At 37.9% G+C, this 14,187-nt stretch overlaps 1 protein-coding gene across 2 annotated transcripts in view; it reads right to left on the bottom strand.

Moving 5' to 3' along the window:
* Window positions 1-14,187, bottom strand: part of VCAN (versican) — a 110,100-nt gene that overhangs the window by 70,831 nt on the left and 25,082 nt on the right. The gene's annotated exons all lie outside the window — the stretch shown is intronic.

The raw sequence follows: 14,187 nt of genomic DNA, 5'->3' as shown, positions 1-14,187 counted from the left end.
TACCAGGCACAGGGCTGCCATGATGGTTACGAAGGTCGCGGCCTGCGCAGGAGCACCGGGCCCAGTGTGTAGGGAAGGCCTAGGTCGCCTCCCACTCAGCCAGCCAAAGGAACTCCAGCCTCTTTGGATAAAGCCTTTGTTTTACTTGCTCTGTGCAGAGGGAGCACTTTTTGCTAATTCTTACAAAGACACCCCAAGTGCTAGCGGGGGCTTTAACTAGGTTCAAGAGACTTCTTTTTTTTTTTAGGAGAATCGCTTGAACCCGGGAGGCAGAGGTTGCAGTGAGCCGAGATCGCACCACCGCACTCCAGCCTGGGCGACAGAGCGAGACTCCGTCTCAAAAAAAAAAAAAAAAGAGAAAAGACTCCCCCCACACCCTGCCCACTCGGGCCCCAGATGGAGTCTCAGTAGCCCAGGCTGCAGTGCACTGGCACGATCTGGGCTCACTGCAACCTACACCTCCCGGATTCAAGCGATTCTCCTGCCTCAGCCTCCCAAGTAGCTGGGATTACAGGCACCTGCCACCATGCCCAGCTAATTTTTGTATTTTTAGTAGAGACGGGGTTTTGCCATGCTGGCCAGGCTGGCCTCAAACTCCTGACCTTGTGATCCACCCGCCTCGGCCTCCCAAAGTGGTGAGACTGGTTAAAGAGATTTTTTAATTTGCTGATTGATTAACAAAAAAAGGCTGGACAGTTGCTTTGTTTATTACCAAGTCTAATTAGCAGAGGGTATATTCGTTATCATTTAACATGTTACAATGAAAGATTGTGGAAATTTTAGAGTTTGTTAAGTTGGAATTTTACTTAGCTAACTAACATAACAGTTTGCTGAAATAAATTCCACACAAATTAAATTATGTTTTTCACATGTGAGCAAAAGTAACCGAAGACAGAGGCAGAATTATAGAATACCTAAGCCAATATTGCAGGCAGGAGGAGAAATGAAAACTGAAATAGAAAGTTAAAATGTTGATAGCCCACTATTGTAGCTGAGAGTCCTGTTTCCATCTCACTGAGGCTGATCTCTAATTCTATGATATATTAGACAACTGGGATCCAAAGAGCTGTCATGATTTGGATCTTCACCTGACTAAATCCAGATGTAACAAGCAATTGTTTAAAATGAATAGTGCTATTACTTTCTCTGAGTGGGTGACAGCACTATAAAACAAGAAAAATTAGTCATAGGGAAAATGGCCAAGCACACATATCGGCTTTTCTCACTATATATCTAAAATTGCTATTGAGGAAAGTAGGCCAAATTTCAATGAGAGCTATTTGAAGAAGGGAAAGAGAAATTACTTTCACCTGACTGAAAGAAGTGGTAGAGGTGGACATAGCTTTTTATTCTTAATTATCTAGTCTGGCAAAAGCCAGTAATCTCAAATACAACAATACACTCGAAGAATTCCCCCTCTCGGCTCTCACAATGTCTCCCTTCCTAATAAATTTTAAAAGCATAAGGGTCACAGGGCCAGTTACATAGTATGTATTAAATAAGATTTGTTAAATGAATGGCACTTCAAGTTCTTATTAAGAAGCTAGGTCTCTTTTTCCCCCTATCCTTCCCAACATCACGTTAAATAAAGCTAACTCTGCTGCAAAGCTTTGGAGAGATGGCTGCTGCCTGAAACAGGCATGTTATCTCACAATAGACTTGGCTCAAAGCAACATGGAGAAAGGCAGACAGAGAAATTACGTCACCCTGAACAGCCTCCTTCACCTCAGAATAACACTTGCCTGAGGCCTGAAAGGGCTGCAAGTGTAAAGAAGGCAGCGTGCCAATAGTTTTCCCTGAGAGGTAGAACCCTTGGACTTGTTATTACAGCTGGAATATTAGTTGTGTTGCCTTAGTTTCCTGCATTTCCTGAGATACTCCTACCTTAAGGCAAAACTACCATTCCTCTTAAGTAACAAGTGTTATCAGCCAACCACAGCAGGGCAAAGAAATATAATTAACTGAGTAAAACTCTGCTTCTCCAACTGCACTGTTAGTCTATCTATTGAGGAACATCAACTTCTCCAAGGAAGACCAGACCAAAGGGCTAATGAGGAAAAAATGGCAGCGTGATTTCATGGGTAGCTGGTTTCCCGATTTTAAACAGCAAACATGTTTGCAGTATTAAAAGAAAGAAAGGCTTCAGTAGATGCTGGCCTGTTACAAAGAGAATTCTCTTATTAGTAGTAAATCAGTTCAGACCTACTTATAGAACTTTTCATGTAGAAACTCTTGTTAAATCTGACTTTATATCAGACTATCAATTATTTAACTCACTTGTTTAAAGTATACAATTTTCATTTATTTGTTTGATACCCACAGAATGATCATTTTACTACTTTAATTAAATTCTGTTATCCCCAATGCCATTTCTTTTTCTTTCTTTCTTTCTTTTCAAAAAAGATGGAGTCTTGCTAAATTGTCCAGGCAGGAGTGCAGTGGCTATTCACAGGCATGATCATAGCACACTCTGTCCTCAACTTCCTTGCCTCCAGCAATCCTCCTTGTCTCAGCTTCCTGAGTAGCTGGGACTACAGGCAGGCACCACTGTGCCCAACTTATCCTTTTCAATTGTGTGTAGAAATTTTTCAAACTTTCCAAATAAAATTTTTATAAAACATATTGCAAGAAACATTACCATTGGGTTTCTTGTAATTCAGATGAAAAAAAGGAAGATTTAACCAGAATCAATTGAGTTTACTTTAAGGTGAGGGTTAAAAAATTAATCTGTTAAGATAATGTGCAGTCAGTTATTTTATTCACCAATAATTATTTTATTTCAGAATAATGAGAAAAGGAAAAAAATTACTTAAATTCTGTTCTAAAAAATAACTGTTTAAGCCTTCCTAAATCATAATTGTTTAGTGTGAACATTTCCTTGCTCACCTCAAAAACCTAATGATATAGTGAAGCATTTACACTATAGAATTGAGTATGTCTTTAATCTCTTATAATTAACACCCAATCTATACCAAACGTGATAAGTTAAATGTCCAAACTTCTGTCCTTTCCATGTATCAACCCTCTATTATTAAGGCAGGAACATCTGTACATAAATTTGTTTTGTGGAATATTTTGGAAAACACTGTTCTAAAGACGTATATTTTAATCAAGAAGAGGAATCTCAATTAACTTACAACACACATAACTTAGTACTAAGTTTCTGGTATGTGTCAAGCTGTTTAAGATAGAAGCAAAGTGAGCAGACTGGGTATCCAGTCAGAATCAAAGCAGGAGATTACAGAGCAAAGTATATATGATGCCAATTGCCTCCCAGGATTATGTCAAAGACTGCAAGTGAGCAAAAAGGGGAATGAGGCAGAGCAGGGAACCCTGATGAAGTGTCTAAGACAGCAATTTAAGCTGAACATGGAAAGAGCTCATTACTTAAAAAGAAGCTCATTTTGCACAAAGTAAACCAAGGTATGGCAGATAGCAACAGGCTTTCTCCTGAACAATAAATCCCAGGAATAAGTCTTTCAACCCCGTATCTCATTAAAAACATGCAGATTTTTAAGCTAAACATTGTCCATTTCTACACTGAGAAAAGCAATGAAGATGTTAACATTTTCAAAGTTTCTAATGATCTATTTTCAGTCTTTAAATCCATAGTCAGGAATTATTTATAAGTCAAATTATATGTTGTAAACTATAGCACAGTGGAATGAAATTGGATAGAAATGAAGTCTGAGCCAGTAACAGAATTGTAAATCCAGGCTTGGTCCAAAAATGAATGGTCATAGAAGGATGCCTCCCAAGATAAAATCTAGTGCCTAGAGGCAAAGCCAATCAGGAATCCAAGGAACAGACAAAAGAGAAAGCCACTGATCACAGCAAACATGGGAAATCAAGCAAATCAAATAGGCACGTTTGCTTAGTTGCTTTCTCTCAACATGATTTAATTGGCCCAGCTGTGTAAGCTCCTACCCAGAGGGTATCATAAAGCCACCTTTTTATCTCTGATGTGAATAATAAAAGTTCTTCCTGAGTTTTTAATCACAGTACAAGCTTTAGAGTTAGACAGGGAATGCACAGCCTTCAGTGAGAGAAAATGCCTATTTTAGTAGCATAGAACAAAGTTGTGTTGTATCTCTGCTCCTGGATACTTGTACCCAAACAATTTAATGTATTTTTAGATTTAACAGATAGTTGCTTTCCTGGAAAACAAGCATGTTTTTTGTAGTTTGACAAGAAGCCTGTTAATAAGTTCCAGGAGTAGCCTCATCAAAGCAGCTAAATTGATAGGACAATTATCAAAGTCATAATTAGAGCACAGATTTGGAACATGTTTCTAAATGTTACCTATCCATGAGAAAATGTTTTATTTTTCTCTAATTGAAAACAGTAAATAAAATGTCAAGTGATATGATTTGGCTGTGTCCCCACCCAAATCTCAGCTTGAATTGTACCTCCCAGAATTCCCATGTGTTGTGGAAGGGACCCACGGGAAGGTACTTGAATAATCGGGGCCAGTCTTCCCTGTGCTATTCTCATGATAGTTAATAAGTCTCAAAAGATCTGATGGGTTTATCAGGGGCTTTCTGCTTTTGCTTCTTCCTCATTTTCTCTTGCCGCTGCCATGTAAGAAGTACCTTTCACCTCTCACCAAGATTCTGAGGCCTCCCCAGCCATATGGAAATATAAGTCCAATTAAACCTCTTTTTCTTCTCAGTCTCGGGTATGCCTTTATCAGCAGTGTGAAAATGAACTAATACAGTAAATTGGTACCAGTAGAGTGGGGTGTTGCTGAAAAGATACCCAAAAATGTGGAAGCAATGTTGGAACTGGGTAACAGGCAGGGGTTAGAACAGTTTGGAGGGCTCAGAAGAAGAGAGGAAAATGTGGGAAAGTTTGGAACTTCCTAGAGGCTTGTTGAATGGCTTTACCCAAAATGCTGATAACGATATTGACAATAAGGTCCAGGCTGAGTTGGTCTCAGATGAAGATGAGGGACTTGGGGACTGGAAGAAAGGTGACTCTTGTTATGTTTTAGCAAAGAGACTGGTGGCATTTTGCCCCTGCCCTAGAGATTTGTGGAACTTTGAACTTGAGAAAGATGATTTACAGTATGTGGTGGAAGAAATTTCTAAGCACCAAAGCATTCAAGAGGTGACTTGGGTTCTGTTAAAGGCATTCAGTTTTATAAGGGAAGCAGAGCAAAAAAGTTTTGAAAAATTGCAGCCTGACTATGCAATACAAAAGGAAAACCCATTTTCTGAGGGGAAATTCAAGCTGGCTGCAGAAATTTGCATAAGTAGCAAGGAGCCTAAAGTTAATCCCCAAGACCGTGGATAAAATGTCTTCAGGCCATGTCAGAGACCTTCACAGCAGCCACTCCCATCACAGGCCTGGAGGCCCAGGAGGAAAAAGTGGTTTCATGGGCCAGGCCCAGGGTCCCCGCGCTGTATGCAGCTTGAGGAATTGGTACCCTGTGCCCCAGCCACTCAAACCATGGCTGAGTGGGGCCAGTGTACAGCTTGGGCTGTGGCTTCAGAGAGTGGAAGCCCCAAACCTTGGCAGCTTCCACGTGGTGTTGAGCCTGTGGGTGCACAGAAGTCAAGAACTGAGGTTGGGGAACCTCTGCCTAGATTTCATAAGATGTATGGAAATGCCTAGATGCCCAGGCAGAAGTTTGCTGCAGGGGCAGGGCCCTCATGGAAAACATCTGCTAGGGCAGTGTAGAAGGGAAATGTGGGGTTGGATCCCCCAGACAGAGTCCCTACAGGGGCACTCCCTATTGGAGCTGTGAAAAGAGGGCCACCATCTTCCAGAACCCAGAATGGCAGATCCACTGACAGCTTGCACTGTGTGCCCGGGAAAGCTGCAGACACTCAATACTAGCCCATGAAAGCAGCCAGGAGGGAGGCTGTACCCTGCAAAGCCACAGGGGCTGAGCTGCCCGAGACCATAAGAACCTACCTCTTGCATCAGCGTGACCTGGATGTGAGACCTGGAGTCAAAGGAGATCATTTTGGAGCTTTAAAATGTGGATTTTGGACTTGCATGGGTCCTGTAACCTCTTTGTTTTTGGCCAATTTCTCCCATTTGGAATGGTTGTATTTACCCAATACCTGTATCCCCATTGTATCTAGGAAGTAACTAGTTTGCTTTTGATTTTTACAGGCTCCTAGGCAGAAGGGACTTGCCTTGTCTCAAATGAGACTTTGGACTGTGGACTTTTGGATTAATGCTGAAATGAATTAAGACTTTGGGGAACTGTTGGGAAGACATGATTGGTTTTGAAATGTGAGGACACGAGATTTGGAGGGGCCAGGGGTGGAACAATATGGTTTGGCTGTGTCCCCACCCAAATCTCAACTTGAACTGTATCTCACAGAATTCCCATGTGTTGTGGGAGGGACCCAGGGGGAGGTAATGGAATCATGGGGGTTGGTCTTCCCCATGCTATTCTCGTAATAGTTAATAAGTCTCACGAGATCTAATGGGTTTATCAGGGGTTTCTGCTTTTTCTTCTTCCTCATTTTTTCTTGCTGCCACCATCTAAGTAGTCCCTTTCACCTCCTGCCATGATTCTGAGGCCTCCCCAGCCATGTGGAACTGTAAGTCCAATTAAACCTCTTTTTCTTCCCAGTCTTGGGTATGTCTTTATCAGCAGCATGAAAATGGACTAATACATCAGGAAATATACCAAATATATTTTATATAAACAAAGTGATGCATTACTTAAGATGTCAGGTTTAAAGTAAGTTAAATTGTTATAATAAGAATTCATCAGGCTGGGCACAGTGGCTCATGCCTGTAATCCTAGCACTTTGGGAGGACAAGGCAGGTGGATCATCTGAGGTCAGAAGTTTGAGACCAGACTGGCCAACATGGTGAAACCCCATGTCTACTAAAGATACAAAAATTAGCCAGGCATGGTGGTGCATGCCTGTAATCCCAGCTACTGGGGGTCTGAGGCAGGAGGATCGCTTGAACCCAGGAGGCAGAGGTTGCAGTGAGCTGAGATCATGCCACTGAACTCCAGCCTGGGCAACAGAGAGACTCCCTCTCAAAAAAAAAAAAAAAAAATTCATCAAGGTATATACATATACATTCAGATTAGTGTACATGTAAAATATGATATACAACAGAGCCTTTCATGAATAGGATAATTTGCATATTCATATGGAAAACATATGCAGTATCTTAAGCCATAGTTTTCCAAAATTTCAAATTAAATACTTATAGCTTTGACATATTCCTGTTACTTCAACTTTCCAGGGATGCCCTAGATGAAACTGGGAGACATGTTGTAAGACTTTAATGACATTCCACAAACTAAATTTATCTTAATTTTGGGAATTAACATCAGAAATTAAGGGAAAAAATACTCTAATTTGATCACTAGCTGCTACAAGACTCCCTAGAAAGCGGACCATGTATATTTTTTTCACATTTCTGTTTGCTAAGTGGAAAAGCTGCTTCTTGGCAGACTCAAACATGACACATACTGAAATGGTAAGCAATGATGAAAACAAATCAAAACATTAAAAATGACCCACAGTGTTCAAAAGCTAAAGTTTATACTCAGGAGTCACTCAACAATATGATTAAAGAGCCTGAGTCTAGAGTAAAACTGGGATAGGATATTTCTCCCCTACTGACAATTCTTGCAATCACCAAGGTGAAAGGAGGACTTAATCACAGATAATTACACAATTCTTTCCTGACTGCAGCAGATGGGCTGCTCTTTGTGGCAGTCAAAGCTGAGATCTTACCAGTTTTCTAGCAGAGTATATTTGCTGGGTGATGTGATACATGATTATGTTTATTCTGTTCATTAGTGCTTATAGCTCTACTATACTGCACTGTTTGGTCTAAAAATCAGTTCTTATAAACTAATTTATAATTTCCTTTGTCCATTTGGGTGCAGCACTCCCTGCTCTTTTGGTTTTTTGTTGTTGTTGTTGTTGTTGTTGTTGTTGTTTTACTACAAAAGTTCAACATTTGTAAATGTTTTCACATTACCTTGCTATCTGGGTCAAAATGGTATATAAGTAATAAATGTGTGCAAAAGTAAATGGGATGAGTTAGCTGGAAGTAGTTACACGAAATGAGCTTCTAAATACTCATATGATAAAATCACTAACAGAATATATCAAGTAACAAGGTGATAGCAACAATTCAACAAAATGATTAGCTTTGAAATGTTGGACTTTTAAGCTTTTTCAACACGTTCTTTTTCTTCTCTGTCTCTCTCTATCTCTCTCTCCATCGTTTTTTTTTTCTGTATTGATATACATAAGATCAAAGCAGTAAAAACTAATGTTTATTATCCACTGAATCACAAAGTCCATCAGCTGCACATGGATTGGTTAACAGATAATATATACTGCTATATAATCTTTTAAGGGCTAATATTTGTAGATAATTTAAAAGCAAGTCAATTTCCTCTAAGATTTATTTATTTAACCTGCACACAGGCCAATCTTCTGTTAACAATGACAAGAAAACTCTAGGGCTGCCAAAATAACTTCATTTTAGACCCCAGAGTTAGTGTTAGGCTGGTAATGTTTCTAATTTGGGAATAATGAGACTAGAAAGCTAGGAGGGCCCCCTCCAAATTTCTCCCTTGTATTAGGCTGAAGTAGAACATAACGTGGCTTAAAGCATAGTCTTTGAGTTTTAAAAATGTTAACCTGTAATTAATTATCAGAGTATTATCCATAGTCTACTATGATAGTTAATATTCTCTAAATCAGATTATATTCATTTGAAAATGCATCTGCATATTTGCAAATGTGTTATTACACAAGATCTTACCTATGTCAATTTAAAGAGGTTAAAGATGCAGGAAGCCCGCATTACAATGTAAACACATTTGTATGGTTTTCAGAATGTCTGGACTCATTCTTTCCCATTGACAGAGCAGTAGGTTTTAATTAGAGTGAGAAAGAGGTTCTAAAAATTTCTGGGTTTCTGAGTCTTCAAAATATACAAAAGACTGAATGTGTTATTTGGTTTGACAGGCACAGAATGACCTCAGGTCAACACAGGAGGATCAGCCTAGTTTGGGTTTTTTTGGCTTTTCACAGCTGGGAGGTAAATGGCAACTGTATTTCCAAAGAAGATCTTTTGATTCAGAACTCCAGGAGACCCTGACATGAAAAGCTTAAAGCAAATGACTGTCAGATGCTTCAAGGAGTTTATGTCAAGACAGTTCTACTTATGTAAAGTAAGATTATAAAATGAAAGAGGGTGTATAAAGAAAATCCTAAGGAATCCACTAAAAAACAATTAGAACTAAGAGGCAAGTTCAGCAAGGTTGCAAGATACAAGACCAATATATAAAACTCAATTGCATTTCTATACACTTGTAATAAACAATCAAAAAAAGAAATTAAGAAAATTACATTTGCATTTGCATCAAAAATAGTAAAATATTTACAAGTAAATTTAACAAAAGAACTGCAAAACTTATACTCTGAAAAGAACAAAATATTGTTGAATAAAATGAAAGAATATCTAAAAAAAAGCAGAAAGACATTTCAGGTTCACAGATCAGAAGACATAATATTGCTAAGAGAGCAATATACCCCAAGTTGATCTAGAGATTCATTGCAATCTATATCAGAATCCTAGCTGGCTTCTTTGCAGAAATTGACAAGCCAATTTTAAAATTCATGTGGGAACTCAAGAAACCCAGAATGCTAAAACAATTTTGAAAAAGAAGAACACAGTTGGAAGCCTCACACTTTCCAATTTCAAAATTTACTGCAAAGCAATTGTAATAAAGACATTGTGGTACTGGCATAAAGATAGACATACAGATCAATGGAATATAATTGAGAGTCTAGAAATAAATGCATCTACCTATGGTCAATTGATTTTCAACAGGGTGCCAAGGTCATTAAATGGAGAAATAATTATCATTTCAATAAATGGTGCTGGGACCACATCCAAAAGAATGAATTTGGACTCCAACCTCACACCATATACAAAAGCTAACTCCAAATGGATCAAAATAAAAGCAAAAGAGTTAAAACTTATAAATCTCTTAGACTAAAACACAGAGATAAATCTTCATGACTGGGGATTTGGCAATTTTTTTTAGATATGAAACCAAAAGCACAAAAATTTTAAAAATAGACAAATTGGACTTTTCATCTAAATTAAATACTTTGTACTTCAAAGGGCCTTATCAAGAAAGTAAAAAGACAACTCACTGAATGGGAGAAACTATTTGTAAATCATTTACATGAGAAGACATGCAAATCTAGAATATATAAAGAGCACTCAAAATTTAATAGTAAACACAACACAATTATAAGTGGGCAAAGTTTCAGAGTAGACATTTCTACCAAGAAGATTGATAAATAACTAGCAAGCACATAAAAAGATGTTGGAGCTCATTAGCCATCAGAGAAATGCAATTTAAAACCACAGAGATGCTACTTTACACTGATTAGAATGGCTACACAAAAGGTCAGAAAATAGCAAGTGTTGACAAGACTGTGGAGGAATCAGGACCCTAATACACTGCTGATGAGAATGTAAAATGGTACAGCCACATTGAAAAACAGCCTAGAATTTCCTCAAAAAGTTAAAAGTAGAGTTACCATTTGACCCAGCAATCCCAATCATTGTAATCCAATCTGTAATGCAGTCATTGCTCAAATAAGAATTATGATTTTTTCTAATGAGATATCAGAGATTTGAGGGAGCTTTGAGGGTACTTTTTATCTTCTTGGCTTGCAAGACTGCCTGCTGCTCTACTGGGGAATCTTTGGTGGCCCTGTGAGTTTATGGCAGTAGAAGAAGAAAAAAGGCATATCCAATCACTTAACCTGTCTATGCCTCAGTTTCCTTATAGGCAAAAGTGAGGTTTCTTTTAAAAAGTGCCTGACAAAGGTTTCATAAGATTTAAGTTAAATAATACTCCAACCACACAGTAGATGTTTTCCTTCCTCATTCTACTCATGAAGCTACCTCACAGTCAATCTTACTTGAGTCACTATACTGAATAAGGACATCATCTTCCAGAGGTGCTCCCACCATGCTGTGCCTGATTGCTTTCCACATTGGCTCTTAGGTAGACTGTTCAAACACTGTACATAGAAGCAACTCCAAGCAAGGTGTGTTAATCTCCAAAGTCTATATAGGAAGCTACAGAGAATTAAAAAGTTTTCAGCATCTTCTAGGGCCAACTGCAACAAATGTGAAGAGATTCTGAAATCAAGAATCACTACTTTAACCATCAGCTGAATCATAGTGTGCAAGAGACTCTTCAAGCTGATATGTGGCTTTTTAACTGAATAAGCCCAGTAAGGACACAAATCACTAATTCTTAAATAACCTTCATCAGTGAAGTATTCTGTAGATTACATACTGTAAATCTCATTAAAATTAAGAGGCAATCTGAGAATCTATAGGAAAGAAATTACACAATCTCCAGATTGGATATCTGATTTTGGTCCAACCAAAACCTCTAAAAAGCTAGAACTAACCCTGCTCTAAGACCTACTTGATGATGTTTATCTAAATGTTTAGATTTTCATATCTAAAGGAGCTCATAAAGTAACAAAAATGGAAAAGTTATTTTTGGTTCTAGGTGAGGCACAAGAATGATATGGAGGCGTTAGGTAAGTCACAGAGGTGACAAAGCCATCCTGGACTTTGACACCAGGAAACAGTAAAAATAATAACCTATAATTGATGAATAGGTATTAATACAAGAAAAGCAATCCCAGAGAGGAGAATTTGCTGGGAAGGAGTGGAAGGCAAGGAAAATAATTTACCATGAGAGGCCAGAAAGGAGTATCTCTGGGAAGGAGTAATTTCTAAGAGACATCAAAGAAAAGAGTGAGAGGAGAAATACAAAGGGGAAAAAATAGTATCATGGTGATTAAATAATGGTAAAAGGTAGATCTTTTTGAATTTGGTAAATAAAACAAAGCATTTTTTCAAGTGTTATAGATAAATGGAAAGGTGGTGGTGGAAGGCAGTTTCCAGAAGAGACAAAGGTTGGAAAAATACTATAATTACCACCAACTATTTATTGGATAACTATTATGTGTCTGCGATTGGAATAGGCTCTTGATTGCAGTTAGGAAACATATAGAAGTTTATGGTCTTATCTCTACTAGGAGCTTACAATAATTTTGCTGAAATAAAACAAACATATAACATTTTACATTTTATGAACACAAAGAAACCAGAAAACAATTAAGCAATAAATCACATGGAACTAACTCTAAGTAAAGTAGAAGTTCAGAGTCAAGAAATTTCAGTGTGAGCTGCAATAGCCAAAAGGGGGATCCTGGAAGCAGTAAGTCTTCAAGCACAGGCAAAATCACAATGTTGAAGAGATGAAGGGTGTGTGTTCCCTGAGAGGAACAGAGCAGACTTGCAAGCAGGAGCAAGCAAAGGGTCTGTGCAGGGCGAGATGCACGTATGTGGGGTCACATTGAAGAGTGTGGGAATGAAGGGTGAATAGATTGCAGTAGAGCAGGTATAGGTTTTGAAGACCAGGCAGAGTATGTGCTTGTGGATGAAGCCAACAAAACCAACACACAATGTTAAGTAGGAGAATTACATGGCAATGGTGTTTAAGTGTTTTGATGGTAGTAAAACAGATCCCCTGAAGGACTCTTAAAGTGATGGGGACTATTTGTGACAACCAAAACCAAAAATGAAACTCGAAAGTGATTCATAAACTAGAAATATGGGTATGAAATTCAGAAAAGAATTCAGGAGCTAAACATGCAAAACTAGAAATGAACATCTTCATTGTTCACGTATTTGTTCTTTTGGTATTCTTTCATGCCCCATATGTCCCACAAGACTTTTGGCTTACAAGTTATGTACAAGAGAACAAAAATGAAATTAAACAAACTAATAAGAAAATTAAAGCAATAAAAAAATCAGGAAGCAGGTAGTATACTGATGGAGCCTGGAGAAGTGTGAAACTATCCAGAAAGCAATTGTAAATCAAGGTGAGAAGGGAGGCATTAATGGTTTAGAAGTTAATTCATTAATTCACTCATTTATTCAGCTCTACCTATGGAGCACCTACTATATGCTAAGGACATGTTGGGCATACAAAAATGAATTTGTATGTTTCCTTCTTTCCCCAAATCCATAGTTTAGAAGGAGAGAAAGAAGTATAAGCAAATATTTGCAAGAGGGTAATTATAGTCATACATTCAAGGTTCAGAGATGGTAAAGATGAGAAGAATCAACTAGGTCTTCAGGAGGGAATATGAGATGAAAGAGAGTGCCCACAGTATAGGCCTGTCAAAGTGCTGGGAAGCTTGTGTAAAAAAACAGGGAATTGGAATAGTAGGGTAGTAGTTAACCCAGGTGAAGTAAATACCAAAAGGCAGGGCTACATAGAAAATGCAGGCCATAAGAGGATAGGCCTATGTCACAGGGGAGAGAAACTCCTGAACCAACCATTTGTCAGGTCTGGGGACAAGACTGTAAGTATTGACTCATTTGCAAGGAAACTAAGTGGGTCAACAATGAAAGAAGGTAGTAGGACCTCATCTGCAATCGTCCAGTTTATCTGCGGGTTAAATTAAATGCCTAAAAAATAAATTTATTTTTTAAAGTACCTGCTACCATCAGGAAACCAAATAAATAGTCAGTCTATTAATTTCATTCTGAAATAATTCCGATCCTTTACCTAATTTCTTGAGCCATTTAATCATCTCAACTCTACCTTAAAACCCTCCCAATGTTTTCCAAATCTGTCTTACTGGGAAACAAAGATTAAAATTCCTAATAAGGATTATTTTGTGGATCTTAATTTCTAGATTCCCATTTTAAAATTTTAATTCCATTAATTTCTTAATAATAGCATTCTATTACTGATTGAATCATGTCTAATAAGCCATCATAATTTCCAGACCATTTCTAAGAACACGAGCTGATATTGAAATGTTTACTAGTGAATATAGCTAATGTAATTACTCTTTAAAACTTAATAGGTTATTTTGAAAAGCAGAATCGAATATTCATTGAATATGCATAACTGTTATAATCACCACCTTAGAAAAAGAACCCTACTAGATTTTTCTCCTAAAACTGGCAGGATTTAATTTAGTGCAATTATTTAAATTTTATAGAGAAACACATGTGTCAGGAAAATATGACATTATAAAACAAGAAAGGAGAAAAAAACAGGTCAACATTCTGTCAACTATATATCTTTCACAACAAATAATTAAATTAAAACAGAAA

This window comes from Pongo pygmaeus, chromosome 4 (assembly GCF_028885625.2).
Source record: "Pongo pygmaeus isolate AG05252 chromosome 4, NHGRI_mPonPyg2-v2.0_pri, whole genome shotgun sequence".
Lineage (NCBI taxonomy): Eukaryota > Metazoa > Chordata > Mammalia > Primates > Hominidae > Pongo > Pongo pygmaeus.
The sequence above is the reverse complement of the archived record's forward strand: the minus strand, read 5'-3'. Positions and strand labels throughout refer to the sequence as shown.